This window comes from Diadema antillarum, unplaced genomic scaffold, assembly GCF_040938485.1.
Source record: "Diadema antillarum isolate AM-2024a unplaced genomic scaffold, OU_Dant_1.0 seq00000770_RagTag, whole genome shotgun sequence".
NCBI lineage: Eukaryota > Metazoa > Echinodermata > Echinoidea > Diadematoida > Diadematidae > Diadema > Diadema antillarum.
In genome coordinates, this window is record NW_027271660.1 from 689,320 (window position 1) to 714,492 (window position 25,173).

At 37.3% G+C, this 25,173-nt stretch overlaps 1 long non-coding RNA gene across 2 annotated transcripts; it reads left to right on the forward strand.

Annotated features, from left to right (window-relative positions):
* Positions 1-258: 258 nt before the first annotated feature.
* LOC139738878 (uncharacterized) lies at positions 259-12,872 on the forward strand. Of its 2 annotated transcripts, none has more exons than XR_011711472.1 (3): positions 259-587; positions 6,674-6,811; positions 12,815-12,872. It is a non-coding gene; the product is annotated as an uncharacterized lncRNA (long non-coding RNA). The 2 variants fall into 2 exon arrangements; XR_011711471.1 differs by having other exon boundaries at positions 6,678-6,811.
* The last annotated feature ends 12,301 nt before the right edge of the window (positions 12,873-25,173 follow it).

Here is a 25,173-nt window from a genome sequence, read left to right on the forward strand (position 1 = left end):
AGGAAAGAAAAAAGTCCTTCATTTGAGGGACACATAACCCCACCGAAACAGCTTTGTGCAAGCCACAGTGCGTTTATGTTTGATTTTGTGTGTGTGTGTATGATGTATAGCGTGTGCGCTGAAATTGTGCGTTGTGTGTTAGTGGTTGTGTGTGTGTGCATGATCAGCGTTGGGTGGACGGCGCCAGCAGCAGTGAGAGTGCACTGGCGAGAAATGCGTAGCCTACGTGCGAATATATTATCCGACGGTACGGTCTGGGAATGTTGTGAAGCAACCGACGAAGACGCTGTGTTCAGTCGACAAATATGATATGCCTGTGTGCTAGCAGTAATGTAATGTCATAGTGAAATTGTGAAACACTGGAAAAAGGCACGATAACTGTGTTTACATCTTTATTTTCGGTTCACCATTGTAATTCACACTAGTTGGAAGAATATGGAAGTGGAGGTAAACGTGTGTGTGTTTTTGTAACACGTCGTCGCAGCCTACCCAGATGTTATCCCCATCAGCGGCAGAGCACTCGGGCTATTTGAGCGCGGAAACGGTATTCGAATTGACGCTGGAGAACATGTCAAGAAGTGATTGAGGTAAGATTATTCTTCCAACGCGTGACTGCCGGCATGTAGCACCATTTTACCATACTTGGTCTGACGCAAATCTCTCCTGCGCTGTTACACCACTGGCCACCATCACACGTTTAGTTTTACATCCTGAAGTATTCCTTCCGGCTGGGTTTTAAAGCAAACAACGTGGAATATATGAGAATACAATATCAATGGTTGATTGTTTGCAAATTTAGTTGTTTTTTCAGAGGTTTTGCAAAAACGAAAACAAAAATAAAATTGCATGAAAACACAGTCAATGGAACTGGCATCTATTGGGTATTGGGTTTTGTTTCTTCTCGTTTCTGCTCTTGGTCTTGTTTTAAATATGGCTTTTAACACATTTTCTGATTAAGGGCATAGTTACTGTAGAAGCTACATAGAAACATTTTCTTCCTCGAAAAATTCTATACAGAAATTATTACTGGAGGCCCTTAACGTGTGAATGTAATATGTGCCACTAAAATTGTCATAACAAAATTCAGTCACCAAGAATAAGTACATTCCTCAAATACAATTTGCGCTACGGTAATTGAACGCAGTTGCACATTATGAAAATACAGTATTTTTTTTTTTCATATTTGCTTATTGATGATGCAGTGTGAACTGTAATCATGGTGGTTGTGGGTCAAGAGTCAAACATATTTGACACACTAGTTTTGTGCTGCGTAATAATCTGATAAATTCAAAGGTTTAAAGAACATTTATGACAATGTTGAGTGAGAGTTGGGGGCTTGAATCGACACTTTGTGTTTGGGTTGTTACAAGCCTGGCTGAGTCAAAAACAAACAAACCATTCTTGGTGTTGAAAGGTTTTGTGTGTTTTTTTTTTCTGCCGATCAGTCGAATACAATTATTCCACATGTTCACTATGTTATTAAGCTTGCCTTATGAGTTAAAATTGTATGTTTGTTTGTTTGTTTGTTTGGGGGTTTTGTTTTGTTTTGTTTTGTTTTGGTTTTTTTTTTTTGAGAGAGAGAGAGTGTGTGTGTGTGTGTGTGTGTGTGTGTGTGTGTGTGTGTGACAATGATACTGGCAAGTATTGGAAGAGGAAGATCCATTATTGTTTATCACATGTTTACGTTCTTAAGAAAGCGTGTTATCTCGGGAATTATGCAGTGTATAAGGAGAATGATCTACTTCTGCCTTGAGTTTAATGCTGTGACGTTACGTTTCCATTACATTTTTACATTTTTATTGTATGGGCAGGGCCAAATGAGATTCGTTGCCCAAGCATGCATTCTTTTATAATCTACGTTTATGGAATCCTGAGATGGTCTGTAAATAATAGAAATAAACAGGAGCGTACAAAGCTTTAGAGGAAAATCAAACAGTCGAATATCACGGTGGAAATTACCAGTAACGGGAAATTATCGACCGTTTTCCCCACGATTTATCCTCCATTGTCATCTATGATTCGGCGGTGTCCTGCTGTAGTTGCGATAACACAAAATATGGGTAAATTACGCACTTTTCCCATGGTGTTATCTGTTTGTTTTGGTGTTTTGCTCTGTTTCTTGTTTATTTCTGCTCGTATCGGATGCTCAACTCTAATCAAGATGCGAACCACTTTACTGCTGGTGTGACAGATACGTAACTACTGAGCCAATGTAACTGTTTTGTTGAATATTCTCCTAAACCATCAATATTTGATGGTGACCCTATTCCCCACAATAGGTTGGCTATTGACGAATGTTGATGTGTATGAAAAAATTGGGCGCAAAACAAAGAAAAATACTTTTTTTTCTGTTTTATTTTTGGCACTCAATTTGGTATCACAAAGAAATAAGTTCAAAGACAATTTTCACGGTGTTGGCTTCTTCATCCCAATAATCTTCATAAGCCAATATTTGTGAAATACGTCAGCTGCGTTAAAGGAGACTCGTATGTATCAGCCTATGTATAGACTTTCTATGAAATTTAACAGAGAGGTAAAGATACTACATGCCTGCATGCTACATGAAGAAATCTTAAAACAAGTTTGAGAAGCACTGGCGATGCGGCTGACCATTCAGCTGACCATTGCTGACCATCAGCTGACTCTTTGATTTGCGTCTCAACTTTGTTCCATCATCACCGTTTGAAAAATTATGATCTGTGTTAAACCTGTAGATTCAGTGAGTACCAATACTATATAATTACATGAAATAGATATGCAGGAAAAGAGAGAGAGAGAGAGAGAGAGATATTTCTTAATACTACTTAATTGAGTGGAAAGGGATCCTTGTTTCAAAACAATAACAACTCTAATCCAACAAACTGAGAAAGATTTTACTATTGGCGTGTATGTGAAGGACCCTCATGACGAGCAGTGACCATCCGCTGTTATGAGATTAAAAAAAGAGGAATCATCACATTGAGGTGACCGAATCTAAAAAAGAGAAGAAAAAAAATACGGAGCCTAAAACTCATCATTTTTTAATTAAGCACGACATTCATAGTATAGGAAATGACGTGAAAAGACACAGAAGAACTTCACAGGCAAACCCGATCTCACCAGCAGGTCGTTGCGCTTATTAAGAGGGATTTCGGCCGCAGCATGGTGTGATGGCAAACCAATATTTAGCTTCACACGTATATTAGATGAAGGACCGACTAACAATTAAAATGGTGTGATGCACAGCAATGCTGAACAAACATCTTTCTGATTGCAGTATCAGTGAGTAGCTGTAATGGATCTCTTGTTTCTTGTCGTATTTTTATTGTAACTCCTCTGTCTCTACAAGGCTATAGGAAATTTTAGTGACTATGATTATATTATGATGTTTACCAGGTTCAGAAGCAATATAGCATTGCATTGGATAATTCAAACCGAAACGAGAATGCACATTCTGAAAAATGAAAAGAAATAGTCCATATTCATTTCCATCCTCATAATCAAACATGAATAGATGGAATATGCATATCCTTTTCTTCGTAGAAAAAAAAAGACTCTCACGCATATTGTATTCCAAAAATCAGAACGCAGCAAGAAAAGACCTCATTCTCCTGGCAAAGTAAAATGTAAATGAACCCATCCTAGCGCGACACCTTTTGTCAGTGGCCATGATGAGGTACCGTTTCCCGCGTCTAGTGATGATGGTTGTTGTTGTTGACAGTTGTTGTTGTTTCTTAGAAAGAAAAACAAGAGAGATTGACTCGAAAAAAAATCGAATCAAAAGCAAGAAATTGAACCCTCGTTTCTTTCTAGACGTCATTATGAAACATGCAATCAACCAAGAATATTCACAACACTTATATGTAGATAAAGAGAATGTGTAACATCCAATGTGCAAGTTAACATTAAGCAGAAAATCGCCCGAAACCAAATGCCACGAGAAAAAAAAAACACTTCAAACCAATATTTTCTTATTCAAATTCTGGCTATTCCTGTTCTCTTTCAGATTCACGATTTCGTAGATAGTGTGGAGATTGATTAGCCACCATTCTTACAAATTCTTTAACGTTTAATTTTTGAGAAATTGACGGAACAGCGGGTTTCCCCGTTTAGTATACATACATAGTATACATACTTCCTTTTGTAAAATTCCATGCATTATCTATATTAACAAAACAAAAAAAAAAAATACTAAGATATTACTCCCTTCTCACAGCGGCGCAGTAACGAGATTTTCGCTGAACGACTTGTGTATTTACCTCCGTTGAATTTATTATTCTTATTTTATCAGAGTGAAATCTGGGAATTATTTTATTTTTTTACAATTTACCCTCTCGAACAAGTCACAAATGTATTTGATTTGATACACACACTCACGCACATAGGATGGAGACCGTGTGTGTGTGTGTGTGAGTGTATACAAGACCTAATGATTATTTTGTTTACTTCTTTTTATACGGAATATGAATGATTACTTTTTACAGCAGTATCAGTTTATAATATTTCCGGTGTATTGAATGGAGATAGGTATATACTATTGAAAGTAATGTTGTGTATAGTGTATGGGTGTGTGTTTCATGAGAAAAATTACTGTAGTCATAGCCTGACTTCAAGTGATTTTAAGTTCTCGGCTGGCACAAGTAACCATCGACGGAATATGCCATCATCAGCTCCTGCGGGTTGAAATTCGCCACAGTCCATAGAGTGTTTTTTGTGTTTGCCCCCTTTTCGCTCCTTATTCAAATGTCAGTTTTCCGCCATGACTAGTTCTTACGTGATTGGCAGCTAAAAGAGTGCCCGCTGTGGATCCGCTTAGCATTCTAGGTACATTCAGAATATCATATTGCGAAAAGTAACCATTGATTAAATGTCAAAACTGCGATTAGCAGCAGATGAGAAAGATAGGACCCGCCTTCAATTGTATTGTTCGATGACTTTTCGGAAACTGAATGTTTCGGAGGTTTTTATTCAGCTGAGCTGCTCAAAATATCATCGATTTATCATTACAAATATTAATTCGTCAATTACTTAAATTTTCTTCTATGAAATGTTATCAGCGATTCAAGGATGTTTTGGACGTACTCACCACTTGAATGTTTACAAATAAAAGCGGTCTCAAGATGAATGTTTCGTCTCGGGGTTAAGTTAGTAAAAGATTAACAGGGAAAAATACGTCGACATTTTTTTTTTTCATTAGCGAGCTCTTCTGGAGAGAAAGATCGTTGGTTGACGAATGGGCGTCTGGCGCACAAGTGATTTGTACTCCAGAGGAAGTGCAGGCTGAACAGGGAAGTGGGCCAGAATATTAATTATTGAGCTCGCCTCATTAAGAAGACATTGATTTGGCACTTTGCCAAAATGCACACAAAGATACACACATGCACACAAACGCCGGCACGGGGAGATACATGTATTTAGATAAAGCTAGAAACGAGTATAATATGGACGCATGTAATCACCTTTTTAATCGCAAGTAGATGTTAAACTGTTACGAAATGCTTTTCATCTTTAAACCATATTCATATTCATATAAACATATGGACGTGGCTTGGATTGACAAGAAATAAAAACGAGTATGGAGACTGATAAAGCAGAAGGGACTGAAAACAGCAGAAAGATATAAATATATGATTTATATAAGAGAGATACAAAACAAAACAAAAGAGAGGGAAAGAAGAGATTGAGCTGTACTACTCCACATCTCCTTTTTTCCCTTGTAAAAGGAAGTCAGATGCTACCTTGTATCAATGCATCTTTATGATCTTAACAGCACTTGACGACAACCTACACACTTGTCTCCATCAACACTTAGTATGTCTTAAAAGGTTAGATTCTTGTTGTTTGAATCCCCCTGAAGGCTCCGATCCTTCCCTTCCCGTCTCGTGAGATTTTATCCGCATTTAGCATCGTGATAGCATCGAAGGATACGCCACGTAAGGCGCTGTTAACATCTTCTGTGGCCATCAGGAATTTCAATACGAATTATTAGATAGAACTAATATAAGAATCAATAAATAACACAACAACAAATAACTTTTGTGATTTTTTTTCGATTTTTGTGTATTCCTTCGCGCGTTTTCGAGATGCTTGCGATGGCACCAGAAAAAAAATTGTTGTTATCAACTTGATCAATGGATTAAAATATCGGAACAATTGTTAATTTTTGTTGTTGTTGTTATTTGATGGGGTTTGTTTTCACCTGGCAGTCTATTTTTTTTCCAGAATATGAAATTTTGTAGGACTGACTTGTGTGTTGTAATAAAAGTTATATTCTACTGTGCCATGAATGAAATATATACACTATAAGTTCTATACGTTTGGTGGGTTTTCTTCCACTGCTCTACATGTATAAGAATTACACGAATACTTCAAAAATTCACCACGACCTGTTCGGTTCTTTAAATCCAGGTTGAAAAATCTGAGATTAAACGCTTTGCACGATGGTAGTCACTACATTGTTTCAGATTTTGTTTGTAGTGACTTGTACCTGTGCGTACATAAAGAAAGAAAAATGCAATGTCGATCAAACAAGAATGATTTGAAGGCATCAACATATTGCTTAATGAGAAGAAAAAATGACTGAGAAAACTGACAGTGAGAAGGACACGTCCATCATGTTCATGTAAGACTTCTTGGCATCTCCACTTATTGTTGGCCCGATGTGTATGACCTCGCTTGTGTTCCCTTCTTCAAGGCAGACTTTCAGAGCAGACACTGCGGCAAGACGCTGTGGCAGCCTCCAGTCTGCCGAGTAATCTCGGGAGAGTTCTCGTGGGATTTTCAGGAGACGACTAGCGACTGCGCTCCAGTGGACTAATTGCGGCCTGCAGAGGTTCGTTACACACCACTCACTTTCCAATTTCCCCCTTGGGGAGACTCAGATGCTAAATCGAGCTCGTTTCGATAGGAATACAAGCACTAATTTATCGACTGTGATCAGTTTTCAATGTCCAGCTTCACAGAATCTGTTGTTCCAGATTTAACGACAGAATAAGATAACGATACCAAAACATAACATTTTTTTGTCACTCAATAATAGAATACATTATACCTTTATCGCATTTTCATAACTTCAAATCACCTGTGTTTTTACTAATAAAGATTACTTGGTTATTGAATGTTATGACGCTGCTATGTTGAATAATACTGACAATAAACAATATTGCGTTCATTGCACAATTAATTTTTCTAAAAGAAGTTGAGTTTTTGCTCCATTATTTCACTTTACTCTCGTAATTATCTATTATGCTGTTACCCTTTGCCATAAGTAACATGCAATGATCACGCGGTGGCGTGTGCACTATCAGAGCTGCGGGTGTCTCGCATTTCAGGTTTTCAGTAGCTCTTACTGTCTGCTGAATCTGTTGACCCAAGGCACCATGACGCAAGCATTGTATCAATATTGAAGTGTAATATCCGGCCAAACTGGTCTGCGGTAGACGGATAAATGCTGGATCGGCAGTTGCAACATTTTACATTTGGGTCAGGTTGATAAGAATATGCGTGATGAAAGGTACGACTACACAATGTGTTGAGTATTCTCCCCCTCCTTTCCTTGCAAGAGTAGTATTCCCGCCATCTAAGACTGCCTCTGTACGGTGCTCGTATGCTAAATCAAGCTCAACACTAGCCGGCTTCTATAGGCTACTTATCTGTACAGAGAGGTATAGCGCTGTGGAAGTACGTCTGACCCAGTGACGCAAGTGCCGCTCGAGGGTTCGAGCTCTGCGCCATTCTCGCTGAAAGGGCAGTGTGCAAACGCCAAAACCAATGCACTATCCTCAATTCCCTGTACCTAGTTAGAAATAAATTACAATCAATGTATTGCCATGATTAAAAGCAACATCTTACATTGTACATTCAATTCATTACCATGTTCAATTCGGCATTATCATGTTCGTCATTAAGTTTAGTGTTTGAACATGAACTTCAAGAGACACGTTTTTCATTACCTTTGAGTACTTATATATACCCTTCTCATACAACGTGTTATATATATATATATATATATATATATATATATATATATATATATATATAAATATATATATATATATATATATATATATATATATATATATATATATATATATACATTTAGCAATATGTAATATTGCAGGATTTTGCTTCGGTCTTTTGTTTACGGTCTATAAGAGCCACATATCTCTGTTTTCCATGATTTGGTCGCCTATTCCGAGGAGGAACAAACATTTCTTTAACTATGATGTATTGTAATTAAGTGGCATCCAAAACTATGATCATTGTGAGGGAAGATGGACAAATGACCAAAAGTATTCGACTCTACTTTTACCAACAGCATCAACTCTCAAGACTTCATGAATTCATCGAGACATAAAATCAAGCTCAAAAGCGAGTTGCAATTTTAGGGGGTACCGATGCACTTTAGTAGATGTATTGTATCAACACTCAAGGCAAGGTTACCAAAGAGAGAGAGAGAGAGAGTTGGAGTTGGGGAGGGGGATGAATAACAAAAATAAAGGTTTGAGAGAGGAAGAGAGCAAGCTGAAGCAATAACCATATTGCCATGTTATTTCCCTGATGACCACCCGACAGCAAGAGTCTAATTTGTTTCATTTGAATGCTTTCATTTGCTTTCGTTCGGCGCGTCGCTTTGTAGTCAGGACCAGTTTGATGAAAATATCACACCCGGCTTGGATGTTAAAGTTTCATCATGCAATTACCCTTAATACATGCACGTACAGACAGTATCTCTTGAGAAAAAGTTTTTCATGCTGCGAATTCATCTCACTCTTAATCAATGTCAAATTCAAATTATACAGTAGAAATTATCAATCGATCACTTACTGGTGTTAATGCTGGTTATGAACTACATACTGGTATTTGATTCCAATCTGTCAAACTGATGTTTTCCTACTTTGTTTTGCTATATACGAGGATTGTCTCCGACTCAAGAAATGGCTTGTTATAATCAAATGTCATGCCACAAAAATTTGCTGCTTGCCACGAGTATAGCAAAACGCAAACAGAGCACCTAGGTAAATATGATGTGGAGTGAATCCTCCTTGTTCATGCACGATTACTTTCTGTTGTGTCGCCGATTCAGCCATCTTGAAGTGTAATATTCAGCTTTTACCAGGAATGATGCAATAAATACCTTGGTCTTGGCATGTACTGAAACGGTAATCGCCAAATCTGTTTAAGTTTTGTCGGTACAGGAAAGCAGGGCAGAATTGAAATCATTTGCGAACAGGCACCTGTCACCTGCCTGTGGTCACCAAGAGACGAACTGTGAGAGATTTTCTATGGTTAGGAAGGGGGACATCTTTTATTGTCAGGAGTGCTAGTGTGACGTCACAACAATCATCGATGATCTCTCTAGCAGCTCAAGCACCAAAACAGAAAAGCATGAAACGAAACCGATGCTGTGGTATAGGGAATGAAGTGTGTAGACATCCCAGTCATTCTGTCGTAAATTATCAAAACAAATGTTGTCTCATTGCCAGCAACATTAGCCAAAGCCCAGCTGCAAAAGAATAGAATTATTGCTAAAGTAGTGTTATCCTCACCTTATCCTCCTACCATTTTAACGGAAAACGTTTCCCATGGAAGAGTACCAATAAACTATGTCTTCATTTTGTACCCTCTCCTGCCTGCTGAATCCACTGCGGCTATTAATCGTGCATGATGAAAATACGTTTCGAGTTATTCACATAGTCTTTGCCTTGAGTCCAGGATCGCTTAATATATGCGTCATATTGATAAGGAACATATTTTGCAAATACTCCCACATTTTTGTTTATGAACATAAATTATTCTTCGTCTATTTTCTGTCTTTTTGGCATTTTTCCGCTTTCTAGCATATTTTATTAGATTGATTTTATCTCGTTGAAATGTTTGGTACTCGTAATTTCTAAATGTTGTAATATTACAGATTTAAAAAAAAAATCAGGGACAAGTAAACAGCAGTCAGCAACAGATAACATAATTTTTACTTTAATGCATGCATTTGTATACAATAAAGAATAATCTTTGTTCTACACAAAATGTAAATTACATTTATTTTGGACGAGTCAAAAAAGGGCAAATTGAATTTGAAAAAAAAAGAAACCTTTTCCCGAGATAAATAGAGAAGAAACAGAAATTCGGGAGGAACACATCTAAGAAGAGGCAAAGAAGGGATGGGGTATATTGGAAAGAACAAGTGAGCAGTAATTCGGCGGCCTTCTCGATAAGTAGACTGTCCTGTTCCCTATAAATAGAGTAGAAGGTGTGATTTGAATCGCAGATAAGAGTATGTCTCTCTCTATATTTTTCTCCCTACCCTGTGGTAGATGCTATATGATTATATATGGCACCTCTAGATCTGGCTCATCTTCGTACTGGCCGCGTGGGTAGCAGAAGGTCATTAAATTTTGATTGGAATCAGATGGAGTTGAGGTCACGTGACAATAGGAAAGCGAAGGGAAACTGTTCATGGAATGCTGTTCAGAGAAAGAAAGAAAAATGAATTGACATAAAGGAAAGAAGTGTGTTTTTTTAATTTGTTAAAATCAGTGTTTCAAATTAATGTAAATACTGGTGAAAGACGGATATATATCTGAATACGTGTCATTGTTTCAAAAAGCTGAAAAAGCTAAGAATTGTATTTAAAAAAAATTGATATCAGCATTCGCATTTTGGCAAAAATGTACCTGCTCGTTAAATTGAAGGGAACTCAAATAGCATACTCAAATGCAGGGAATGAAAAAAGAATACCCTTATAACAAAGCAAGCATAAAGTAGTAAAACTCAATTAATCTTTTTATCATAATTATGATTATTGTGTATCAATGATAACTATGGACGAAATGTCCTCTCGTCTAAAGTGGATAACGCTGAAAATTACTGGAAATGCTGAAATCATTCCTAGGGCCTATGTGGAGATCAGAACACACACGTTTTCAAAGAAGGGAAGCCTGGTTTGGCATCATAAGGAAAAACAGCGGAGTTTTATTCATTAAGTATTCAGGGGAACAAAAAGAAAGAAAACCTTCAAGCAGGCAGACCGAAATTTGATGTATGTACTCTTGATACAATGGCCGCAAATAGAATAGAAGAAGAGGGAGCGGGAGCGCACAGAGCCAGACAATAGCTAATGGTGGTACTGGATATTAAAATGAACACGGTTGTCTGGTACAATGAAATATGCATCGCTTTCACTTTGAGTGAAATGTAATTTCGCCATTCGGAAATGATTTTCAAGGTTGATATCAATATTCTTCTTTCATTCAGCGATGTACTCCATTTTATCCCCCGCTGTCGCTCGCATTGACGTTTCATCGTACAATGTGGATGTTTGGTGCGCGTAGCTCAATTGTAACCATGTCCCATGTATTTTTCAGCCAAGAGACGCAATCGATAGACTAAATAATGCCCTGGTAAATACACGAAGCTCATCATATCTCAATAGTCCCTCACAATAGCCTGGTGAAGATGATTCCTTGTATACATATATCAATAATCATGATATAGTGTCGTGACAGTTGTTCACATAATTTCAGGTAAAATATGACATAAAAGCCTCTGTTTCGTTTTTTTTTATCTACACGGTGAATAACCTAAAGAAAAAAAAAACACAGAGCTATTAACATGATAAAATCAAAGCTTTTCCAATATCTGTACCAGACCCTGAATCACTCAATCTACATTTGGCCTAGAGCAGATTTTTGCTTCTTGTTTTGATTCTATGTTCATCATGATCTATACTAGGAAGGTTTCGTCACTCTTGAGAACACTATACCTTTCTCTTGGCATATGTTTACGTTTTCTTATATAGGCCTATACCTGCGCAGATAAAACAGCATGGATTATCAACCATGTAAATAATAGTGTTGAATTTCAGGGGATATCAAAAAGTCACCATGACGGCAATCGCAAATGCACGTTGTGAGATAGTGTGTGAGACAACAGAGATCCAAATATAAAATCTAAATGAAATGTTGCACTCTCCCGTTTCTGGTAAATGTACGAATAACGACATCCAAGAGAATCATCCTTCGTAGATTCTAGTTTTTGAAATTCACACCAGTGAATATCCTGGTGTTTAAATTCAATATCTCAATGAAATTAGGGTCTCGTTCTAGGGAAAAATCGAGTTAAAAAAGAAAAAAAAATGTGTCAATTTATTCTTCCAATTTCTGTCAATTTATTTTCAACGTCACCCCATCCCGTGCCACAAAGCAAATATTTCATTGTATTTGCACAAATACATACATACGTACGTACATACATACATACATGCATACATACATACATACATACAGTCGACACACGCCTGCTATACGCTTCGTGACTGGCACATATGTTCAGTCATGAACAAACACGCAAGCACAATTCGTGAGAGTAATGCACGAACGTAATGTCAGAGCGATGTTTACTCTGCATCGATACGACAGGTAATATGCATTGGCCCACGCAATCAGTTTCTGCGGTGTTTCAGGCTTTTTTCTTGATGAGAAGTCTGGAGGGGGAGGGGGAGGCGCCAGTACTCCGAGCATGAAGGCTACTGAATGTCGCGTACTGACCTCATAGATTACTGTGAAACGCCAATACCAACACGCAGTAGCAGCAAATGTCAATAAAGTTGTTTCCCTTAGAAACCGTTTCTCCCGTTGCTATGGATCCGATGATGATTAAATTGATAATTCCAACACGAGTTCTCTCCCTGTGTGTTTTCTCTCTCTCTCTCTCTCTCTCTCTCTCTCTCTCTCTCTCCAGCTCCTCCTCTCACTCTCTCTCTGTTTGCCCTCCACTGGGTTTCCAATACCTGCATTTTACCCTTTGGATCGTCATGATGTTGTGCAATTTCTTTCAGGTAACGTGAAGCGATAATAGTGGAACTAACGTGGTATGAGGTCTACCTTACGATGAGCCTCTAATGATGTATCACACTGGGTAAGTTATCGTTTCTCTTTCTTCTTATATATATATATATGTATATATATATATATATATATATATATATATATCCTCTCAGTCTTTCTCTCCATCCTTCGTTATTTTACTACTTTCTTTCTCTCCCTCTCTTTCTCTCCTTTCCTCCTTCCTTCCATCTATCTTTCTTCCAGTCTCTTATTCTAATCAAGAGACTGCGTTTATGTTAATTTTATAATGCCTAATGATATCTGTAATTGTGTGTACGTGAGTTAGCATGAGCGTGCCTGATGGTTTACGGAGAATTGTAAATGTGACCTGCCATCGCAAAAACGGGACAAAGACACAAAGCAATGAATTCCAATTTTAATGATTTCACACAAGTTAGAAACTTTCCAGTCACACACTATTCCCTTTTTTGTATAAACCATTATCACGTAACTGAAGAAAACAACTCTAAGAATTAAGACTGGGTACAACATATGTGATTGATCTGGAAATTCCGACGCTGAATTAACGTCGCGTAAAAGAGATGCTTGAATTCATGTTAAAGAAGGAAAATTTAGGAGAAACCATAGTATTGTCGAATTAGCTGTGTTTTTTTTTTCGAAAATAACAACATTTTCCGTTATTTTCAAAGTGATAACATTCATGATCTGTACATTTATGGTCCTTAACCGTTAATGTCATTGTACCTGAAATGTGTTGGCTTCATTTAATAGTTAAGCAGTTTGTCATTAACATGATTTTCCCCTCAGTATTGTGGCAATGACAAAAGAAAATAGAAATCGATGAGGAATATAAAAAGTGCACATAAGAATTGCGATGAAAGGAAATTTTATTGCATGAAAGAACAGTTTAAGCTTTACTGTCCCCATACGGCTCTCAATCTGTGTAAATGGAACTGATAAGAACAGCGAGGCGGTTTCATCAATCATTGATGAGTTTGAGTGATTAGACTACTAAATATTTTATCATTTGCCTCGGTATACTACTCGTCCAATGGAGTCAGAGTACTTGCATGTATTGCTATTATCAATGCCTAGAACCGGTTTCGTTTAGATGGCTTGAAGCAACTTCATTGAATTGGAATTTAGATAAAAATATTGCCAGGGTGTTGACGAACTTGGCTTTGTGGTAAATGTTCTTTTTTTTTATTATTGTTATGCGAATGACTGTTCCTTGAATAGTCCGCAGTAATATTATGAATCAAAATCAAATCATACATTGTACATCTTGACTTATTATTTAGCAGCGAACAAGAAAGTATAACTATTCTCCTAAAGTGCGAATATATACACGTACAGATATCATCCTCAGTATAGTAGTAATAATGGTAATAATAATCATGATGATGCAGGTGATGATAATGATAACATCAATAATTGTATTAACAGTCATTTTTACTAATATTATTATCATTATCATCATCACTGTCATTATTATCATGTTCGTTCTTTTTATTTTTTATTATCATTACATTGCTGTTGTTGTTGCTCCTGTTGTTGTAATTATAATAATTGAAAAGAAAAGGTATACGAGTTGGAACGCACCCTTTTAGCAAAACCGTGCGGGCTTTGGACGGTTAGTGGGGTTCCAGGAACAGAGTTCGTGATCAGCAGCCACCCATGACCCTGTACCTTCATATTCCGGTAGGGTTTATCCTTGAAATATAACAATGTATAGAGATGACGAGATTATGTTGTATGTCATTTCGTTCTTTTTTCTTCTCTTTTATCATTGAATCCCACGCTCCACTTGTCCTTCTTTAGTTAATGTTCGTAACATTGTCAACCAGATGGATGTGTCCTTTTTTAAGCACATCACATTGAAGATGAATGGCAAGATAAGATTGCTTCCTGCTCTTGACATTGTATTCAGTCGTTTCATAACTGTGTAAAATAAATCTACTCCTATAATGTGAATTCATTCCTCTTCTTCGCCAAATTAATTGGCAGTGCTTATACTTTTTTTTTATTTCTTCAACACGGTTACAGTAGATCAGTATATTCATGCTTTGCTGAAAACACTATGCTCTGCACCAGTCGTAACACGCAAGTGTGTGCTTGCTTTTAACATTGACACGACCATTGCAACGAATGTCGTAAATACAATAGTTCTGAATAAATCTTGAGCAGTAATTGTGAAAGGGATAGTACAGTATTGGTGGAGATGAGAATTGGACTTTTAACTTTTTGTGAGATACCAAGAAAACACATATGAAATAGTTCAGAGCATACCATTTTAAGAGGAATTCAAAATGTATTTAATGAAAATCGGGTTTGGAATGACTGAAACATCCAAAAACAAAGTAAAACAAAGCGATCATGATAAAGCGTGGGTCCCACACTTATTAGAATCACTCTGTTTGGATATCTCAGCCATTTCAAAACCAATTTTCATCAAATAAACGTTGAATTCCTCATGGAATTACATGCTCTTTCATATTTCTTAAGAGGTTTCTCATTATCTCACCAAAAAATGTTAGAAACCTGAAATTAGGTCTCAACCAAAACTATACGATCCCTTTAATGTCCTCGCTGTTCCTGTACGCAATATCTCTCACAATATGAATATCATCTTAGTTATTTTTATGCAATATTACAGTATAAAACATTATTGTTGCCTCATTGGATGAAGTTCGGTCCTGTTGATAGTATATGAAATATTGACAGTAAAGCATTTCCTTGCTCTTAGTCTGGGTGCCAAAGCCACTTTTTGGGCCTAACCTTGTTTTACCGTCCACCCAATGTTTTTTGATGGTTTTGCCCTATTTCGAGGGTGCTGAATCCGAATCTGGATGATGCAACTCTTGCATCCTTGAGGGTTTTGAGATATTCAAGATGGCCGCCAAAATGGCCGCCCAAATCGGAAATTCCCTTATATTTCCTTCTAAATGGTGAGAAATTGAAAACAATTGATGGTTTTACTCTATTTCGAGGGTGCTTAATCCGAATCTGGATGATGCAAGTCTTGCATCCTTGAGGATTTTGAGATATTCAAGATGGTCGCCAAAATGGCCGCCAAAACCGAAAATTCCCATGTAGGCCTATTTCCTTTTAAATGGTGAGAAATTGAAAACAATTGATGGTTCTAAGCTATTTTGATGGTGCTGAATCCGAATCTGGATGATGCAACTCTTGCATCCTTGAGGGTTTTGAGATATTCAAGATGGCCGCCAAAGTGGCCGCTGAAATGACCGCCAATCAAAACCAGAAATTCCCATGTATTTCCTTCTAAATGGTGAGAAATTGAAAACAATTGATGGCTATACCCTGTTTTGAGAGTGCTGAATCCGAATCTGGATGATGCAATTCCTGCATCGTTGAGAATTTTGAGATATTCAAGATGGCCACCAAAATGGCCGCCAAAACCGGAAATTCTCACGTATTTCATTCTCAATGGTAAGAAACTGAAAACAATTGATGGTTTTACTCTATTTCGAGGGTGCTGAATCCAAATCTGGATGATGCAACTCTTGCATCCTTGAGGATTTTGAGATATTCAAGATGGCCGCCAAAATGGCTGCCCAAACCGGAAATTCCTAAATATTCCCTTCTAAATGGTGAGAAATAGAAAACAATTGATGGTTTTACCCTATTTCGAGGGTGCTGAATCCAAATCAGGATGATGCAAGTCTTGCATCCTTGAGGACTTTGAAATATTCAAGATGGCCACCAAAATGGCCGCCAAAACTGGAAATCCCCATGTATTTCCTTTTAAATGGTGAGAAATTGAAAACAATGTATGGTTTTACCCTATTTTGAGGGTATTGAATCCGAATCTGGATGATGCAAGTCTTGCATCCTTGAGGGTTTTGATATAGGCCTATTCAAGATGGCCGCCAAAGTGGCCACCGAAATGACCGCCAATTAAAACCAGAAATTCTGATTAATTTCCTGTTAACTGGTAAGAAATTGAAAACAATTGATGGTTTTACCCTGTTTGGAGGGTGCTGAATCCGAATCTAGATGATGCATCTCCTGCATCCTTGAGGATTTTGAGATATCCACCAAAATGGCCGCCAAAACCGGAAATTCTCACGTATTTCATTTTCAATCGTTCAAAATTGAGAACAATTGATGCCTCTATCCTATTCCAATATCAAAATGGCCGCCAGAACCGAAAATTTCCACGTATTTCAATTTTAATATTTCGCAATTGAGAACAATTTTATTGAGAGTTAGGAGATATTCAAGATAGCCGCCAGAATGCTCGCCAGAATTGTGAGAAATTGATAACAATAGAAGTTTACCCTATTTCAGGTTTTCGTCAATGGCAAAATCCAAACCCAACCATACTCTGCTGATAAACGAACGCATATTGTACATCCCAGTTTGAACTTGCTGTACAGTGAAACCAGTATCTTGGAGTTTGTAAGATACAGCTGTGCCAGGAATGAATCCTGCAAGACTACAGATGCGGTTGATTTGAAAGATTACACTGTTTCATCTACATATCATGGATATGTTTTGAACACTAACAATCGGTGGACAAGACATACCCATCTCGATCATATTGTGATCGTGATGTAGAGAAGTTTACTGAGATTCCCAACATTACCTGTTTTAATCCATGAACAGTTTTAACCGTTTCATCCATGAACACTCACATTGGTTAATTGGTTTATATTGGTGGTCTTGATGACATTGTTGAAGACAAGAGTTGGACATTTTTATAGTTCTGCTTCAAATTTTTCTTCAATATGATATAATATCATACATATATATATATATATATGGGGCGACAAACCTCGTATCTACGAAATGTCACATGTTCAGGAGAGAAAAACAAAAACAAAAACTAAAAACAGACAAACATGGCAGCCAAAGCACTATAACAAATGAGAGAACCTTTCCTTTGACATGCCATGGTAGCTTCATTTTTGGGGTAAGACAGCTAAGGTTTGGACAGGACATCATTAACTGATTATCTGACTGTTTATTCAAAAAAGTCATTTTCACTAAAATTTCAGATACAGGGTCTTGTCGCCCAAGCGACGATATCATATATACACACACGAGGGGATGGAAAAATCACAGGTAACGCCCAGTAAAAACAAACAAACAAACAAACGACAACATGTTAGGTAATAGTTGATAGTCCAGCACTTACGAATATCATAATCACGCAGAGTGCTTTGAAATTACCCTTATATTGATATCTACTATAGTGATCATGGATGCAACCATTTCTAGTGACGTAATCAGAATATGCCACAAGTTTCATTAGAGTGCGCGGCGAGACTCATAAGAATACAAGACAAATTTTGAACACCAAATACCAGCAGGCCATAATTTAATATTACTCTTATAGCCAAAAAGGATTAACTTCACATCAGTCTGCAGAGCCCTTATTGGCTACCACAGGCATTACTTTATAACAACTGTGCATAAAAAAAAAAAAAAATCAGTCGTATCTTTGTGTTTGTACGTTTCAGTGTGATGTCAATATCATTGTTTTCCAATTACGTGTTAAAGTTCCGTTTGAGCCATATCGGAATATCTCAGTATATTACAATACCATTGTGACAGTCATTTGGGATGCCGTTAATTGTTGGCTGATTTGACAAATTTGCTCAACCGAGTTGAATTCAAGAATACGGATTATTGCTTTTAATCCCTCGCTTCACGTTATAGCACACTATTTCACAATTTATAAGAAAACATTTCACAGTTTATAAGAAAATATCAAGGAATTTCAGTTTATACAGGACATTTTGTAAATATCTCAAAACCTCCAGCACCCTCGAAATGGGGTGAGACCATCAATCTATTTCCAGATTTTCACCATTTAGAAAAAAAAATATTAACATTGGAATTTCAATTTCTGCCAATTATTTTGACGGTCATCTTGGACATCTGAAAACCCTAAGGAATGCAAAAATGGCAACAACAAAATGTCGAGGGTGCTGAATAGGGTCTCAAAAATTTCAATATTGACAGTTATTTTGGCGGTCATCTTGGAATTCTCAAAACCCCCAAAACACAAGAGTTGCATCAACCAGGTTCGGATTCAGCACCCTCAAAATAGGGTAAAACCACCAATTGTTTTCAATTTTACACCATTTAGAACGAATTAGGGGGCCTACATGGGAATTTCCGTTTTTGACGGCCATTTGGGGGCCATTTTGGTGGCCATCTTTATCATCTCAAAACCATCAAGGATGCAAGAGCTGTATCCTGCAGCTTCAAATTCAGCAAACTCAAAATAGGGTAAAACCATCAATTTGTTTTCAGTTTAACACCATTTACAAGGAAAAAGGGGGTCTACATGTGATTTTCCATTTTTTGGCGGTCATTTTGGTGGCCATCTTTATTATCTCAAAACCCTTAAGGATACAAGAGTTTTATCAATATTCTGATCCAGCACCCTCGAACTAGGGTAAAACCATTAACAGTTTTTCAATTTCTCACCATTTAGAAGGAAATACAGGGGAATTTCCGGTTTTGGCGGCCATTTTGGCGGCCATCTTGAATATGTCAGAACCCTTAACGATGCAAGAGTTGCGTCATCCTGATTCGGATTCACCACCGTCGAAATAGCTTCGAACTATCGATTGTTTTCAATTACTCACCATTAAGAAGGAAATACATAGGAATTTCCGGTTTGGGCGGCTATTTTGGCGGCCATCTTGAATATCTCAAAATACTCAAGGATGCAAGAGTCGCATCAGCCAGATTCGGATTCAGCACCCTCGAAATAGCTTAGAACCATCAATTGTTTTGAACTTCTCACTATTTAGAAGGAAACGGGTTTTGGCGGCCATTTTGGCGGCCATCTTGAATATCTCAATATCCTTAAGGATGCAAGAGTCGCATCATCCAGATTCGGATTCAGCACCCTCGAAATAGCTTAGAACCATCAATTGTTTTGAACTTCTCACTATTTAGAAGGAAATATATAGGAATTTCGGTTTTGGCGGCCATTTTGGCGGCCATCTTGAATATCTCAAAATCCTCAAGGATGCAAGAGTTGCATCATCCACATTTGGATTCAGCACCCTCGAAATAGGGTAAAACCATTAATTGTTTTCAATTTCTCACCATTTAGAAGGAAATACATGGGAATTTCCGGTTCTGGCGGCCATTTTGACGGCCGTCTTGAATATCTCAAAACCCTCAAGGATGCACGAGTTGCATCATGCAGATTCGGATTCAGCACCCCCGAAATAGGGTAAAACCATAAAAAAAAAACATTGGGTGGACGGTAAGACAAGGTTCAGCCTTTGGCACCCAGACTATCTCCCGATGTATCCCGTCATTATGTGATAATGTCAAACAGAGAACATTAATCATTTTACCTTTGATTTTAAAAAGTATTTGTTTTTTACGATTTAGTTTAGTACTTTTTATCCTTGCAATAATTGCGTATTTAGAAAGTAATTCGAAATTGTCATTGTAAATTAAAGCATTATATTTCACGATATGCTTTCAGAGGTTTGCAATACCTCTAGCTGTCTGTAATGAAGGTATAATTTAATTAGACAGTGTTAGAAGAGATGCATAGGAAGAGGGGGACATGAGATACAGAAAAACTGAGTGATGTACGTTTGGATTTTTTTTAACAATATCGTAAATCTGCCAGCAAAGCAAAGCTTTCCAATGGGGTGGTAAAAAAAAAAAGGTAATGATGAATGCCTATTCTTTTGACTTTCACTCGTAGAATGTAACGGCTATATTCCCTTGCCTTCTGAAGATGCATGGTAATAGCTCTAATTGAATTTGTCTTTCATTATGACAGACAACGAAATGCATGCTGGGCATCTTTCTTATATCGTTATCCTTCTTTGTGCCGTTTCACTGCAGGGACCGATGGAATTGAGTTGTACCCCCTCCCCGCACACACACACACACACACACACACACACACACACACACACACACACACACACAACATACAAGCACTATACGCTACAATACTTCCCACGGCCCCTGCGCTGCATCGCTGTGACAGTCTGTGCCAGACTTGCTGCAGTTTTCTTTATTTTCTATTTTCAGTACTCAATTTCAGTTCATATTTTGTCATTTTCAGTTCCAGTTTCTTTAACTTTATCTTGTCCGCTTGCACAAATAAAAAGAGTAGAAAATTTACAATTACATATACGAAATGATGAAATCAGATATATCTTATCATACACATAACATAATGTAGACATTGACGTACATGGAAGAAATAACATAATGAGTAAGCATTAACGTAATATTCAAGGAGACCGTTATCAAAAAGCAGTTTGCTTGACTGGGAAGACGGGGTCGGAATATACATAAGAGATAAGAAAATTCAAAATTGTAATTAGAACTGCATTTTAATTTTTCTCAATGGGAAAAATATGTCAAATATAAAAAAAAATAGAATAAAGTATGATATCTAGCCTGGATGTATGATACACTATCGATTGAAATATTAGTATCATAAATATATAGTTCTAAGGTCGATTAATAAAAACTTTTCTGCGGTCACTGAAGTCCTAATGATATTAATACACACGTACAGATACACACATACACACTCACACACACACAAAATGTCAATATCTATCGTGAATACTGAATTCATAGCAAGATTTGTGATCAGTCGAATCGGGACCACGTAACATTCAATGATTTTGCTTTAGTTAACGATCGTTATAACTATATAACGAAATTAAGTAATGTGTCTTTAATTTCTTTGATTCTTGCAAGGGGAATCCCCCGTCTAGCCAAATCAGTGTTATAAAAAAAAAGGTAAATGCTCTTTCATGCACTGTTCTAGCAATGCATACACTTCAAACCTGCTTAAATTACATTTCAACGCGGCCTTCGGCCTCCTTACAATATAACTACATTTGGCCTATGCATTTGTCGAACATGTACAAGATCAGCCATGGTGCAAGTCCTATCTTAATCATCTATTACCTTTTAATTCTGTACTATCTATTTTATTATACATTTTTCAATAATCTTTATTTGTTAACATTCAAATCAATGCAAATGTAATATCAGCTAATGCCCCTGTGCAGACAGAAAGATCACACCTTTTTACGCAAATAACAACATTGTTCTACCTAGGAGATACTACCTTTCTTGCATTATTGCTTTCTTAAAGATAGAAATTGACATTAATATTTCAACACACACACACACAAACTATATGTATGTATAATATTATATGTACATATATGTATTTATAATATATATATATATATATATATATATATATATATATAAATTTTACTGGCCGCTGACGAAGAGTGCTACAACCTGCTTGTACAATTGTGACTTGTGAGCTCCTCCGGCAGGAAGGAGTTTCCTTAGTGTGCAGTCCTGGTTTATCATACATACATGTATTAATAGGTTATCGGAATAATCCATTCATGATAATTTTGTACCAAGCTCTCATAAAATCTATTTTCCTTTTCCACTTGAAGGATTGAACTGCAAGATAGTTAATAATGATCTACAACATAATCTAGACGAAATTCTCTTATAAATCAATATTGCTGGCCCGGTCTGCTGTCCTCTGTTTTATCAGCTGAGACGTTTATGACGTTTATGACGTCACAGGTTATCTGCGATCCGCAGCAAGAATATACCAAGCGAGAGAAATGAATATCGTATGTAAGGATGCTGCAAGGAAGCATTTCTTATTTTGTGCAGTTGTCTTTCAGCCTGCAGCACTTATATTATCATACGGTGACATTATAAGACGCAAAGCTATTGAAATATCAGTCGCTCTATTATATTACAATTCTTAAGAAGAGTGATTCGAGATAATGGTTAATGTTAGTATTTAGGTGCCATAAACAGAACTCTCTATTTCTTTTTGAAAACTGAGGATTGACATTGACAGGAAAGTGAGATTAACTTTGTGATTCAACAGAAAATCAGAAACATAAATCGAATGTACTCACTAGCCATAATATCATATGATTAAGCATCCAGATCTCTTCGGCATTTTGTAATTTTTATTCTTTAGATCTCATGTCATTGTTTGGACAGAGCTTTGTTGACAAAAATGACAGTTTCAGGCGTTCAATCTAGACAATAAAATCACGGAAAGTGTAGATTCGTCCAATTATTCAAGCTTACATTTCCTGCAGAGACAAGAAATAACCCTGGAAAATCCGAATACTCCCATGGATGGTTCCCAGAGTCCAATTTCATCCTTTTCTTTCAGGCGGTACAATCTGTTTTGTTCCATTCTGTTCTAATTATCTGTTTTGTTCCATTCTGTCCTAGTTATTTTATCTCAGTTCTCTTTTTCCCTTCTAAACATAACTTATAGTATTTTGCCAATATCTCTAAAACTTAATTTTCGTTTCGCACATTCTAATGTATATATGCGTATATTATAATTCTGGATTTATTCTGTGTTATGTTTTGTTGGAAAAAATGAGAATGACAATAAATGAATTGAATTGAAATGAATCTTGCTGCGGAATATAGCATTGATACCGGAGAAAGCCTAAACTTATATTGGTTTTCTATAGGTCCCATTGAGAAAAGTAATATCGCTGCATGACTGAATTAGATTATGATGTATAATAGGTCTTTACACCGTGACTCACGAATGGCACAAAGGTGTATGTGAGATTCTTCTTTTCTTTGGGTGTATAAGTGATAAATTTCACTCGGTGGGTAAAAGCAAAAGTCATCAGTAGTGATGATGGCGCAATCATAAATGAACAATGACAAAATAAGCGCAAACATTTAGAATAAAAAGTTCTTTAGATAATACCAGTAGCATCCAGTTTGTTTGGTATGTGCTCTGTCTGATCTGAATGGCGTTTAATAGCACCGGTCTTCCCGCAATACTCTCGCCTGCAATAGGTAATCGACATTGATGATGTCATAGTTTATCGTTAATGTCCTGTGTGATAATTACGTGAGTAATAGCATCATGTCAACGCCAATATCACATAAACACAGGCATTTATCATCCCTTCCTCCATTTTCCCTCACTGTCATTCTGTTACTCTATTCATCTTTCTCTGCAAGGTTTTAGTGTTTTGTTTGTGTTTCATCACAACGCAATTATCAACAGTGAAGAAAGCTACCTGATGCTACATAGAGAGTTTTTTATTAGTTTTTGTTTCTATGTACGTGTACAGCCCAATGAAGTGTCATAATATAGAAACCAGCCAGGCCTAAACGAGTTACATATTAATGAATCGCAGTTTGAACAATGTTGGTAGAGTGTGTTGAAAACAAACAATAAAAGAAAAGTATATGATGGCAGCATGGTTGTCCATGGTCGACAATCACACATAGGCATTCGTGCTCTTTCGATTGTATAAATAGAGAGATAGACATGGATATAGATAATGGTATGGAAAAAGGCTGCTAGCGGACATTGCAGTACTTCACTTATTGCCTTCTATTGTTACCTATATAGCTTTCGACTCTTTGACACTGCTCAGTTGGGAAGTGTACCTGTTTGGTTTCTGGTGTCTGTGGCAGCAACAAAAGGCAACAAGTGAACTACTGCCACGTCCGCTTGCAGCCTTCTTCCGTCGTCACGACTATAGCCTGCAATGCAGCACCCATCACGTACGAGACCGAGCCCACTATATAATTACATTCATATATATATTTAAATACAAACATAAACCCAAGTGAGGTCGCAAGCAACAAATCTACCCTTGCGGGGTTTCTTGGCATTGCTGATCTTTGTTCACTTTACAGAGTAGGCATATGCTTCCATGAAAGAACGACGAGTCGGTGTTGCACACTCATGAGCAAATGCGCGCTACCACATTACGCCGAGGCAAATGTGAGTCGGACCGCTGGGCGGAACGTGTTATGTGCATGATCCGGGTGTAAGGTCTAGACGAAGGCGGTTTTGATATATACAAGTGTAATTCAATTAATCACGCATTAGTGATCGTGCGCGCCCTTGACCGGCACGACGCGTGTTTGCTGCCAATGACACTTTGCAGCCTTTGCTCTGTCGAATCGAGTTATGTTCGCTGCAATAATGATAGCCGTAGCGCTATAGAGTAACATGAAACCTATCGCTATTGAAGAGGTCTAGCACATTAAAGTCGCTGAACAGAGGTAGGAAGTGTTGTTTCTAGTCACGTCCAACTCTGCCTTGTGAACATGTCAAACCACAGTTTAAGTGTACGGTTGCAACAAGCTGCACACACTAGGGACTGAAGTAAATGAAACATAAAATATAATTTTATAGTAATTCAGATATGACGAAAAATAATATCAATGCTGCCATTGAACATAATCTGAGAAGAACGCAGAGTGGGATTCAGCCAGCTGACTTCAGCCATCCGTTGTTCATGTAATCAATGCCCATATAATGTTA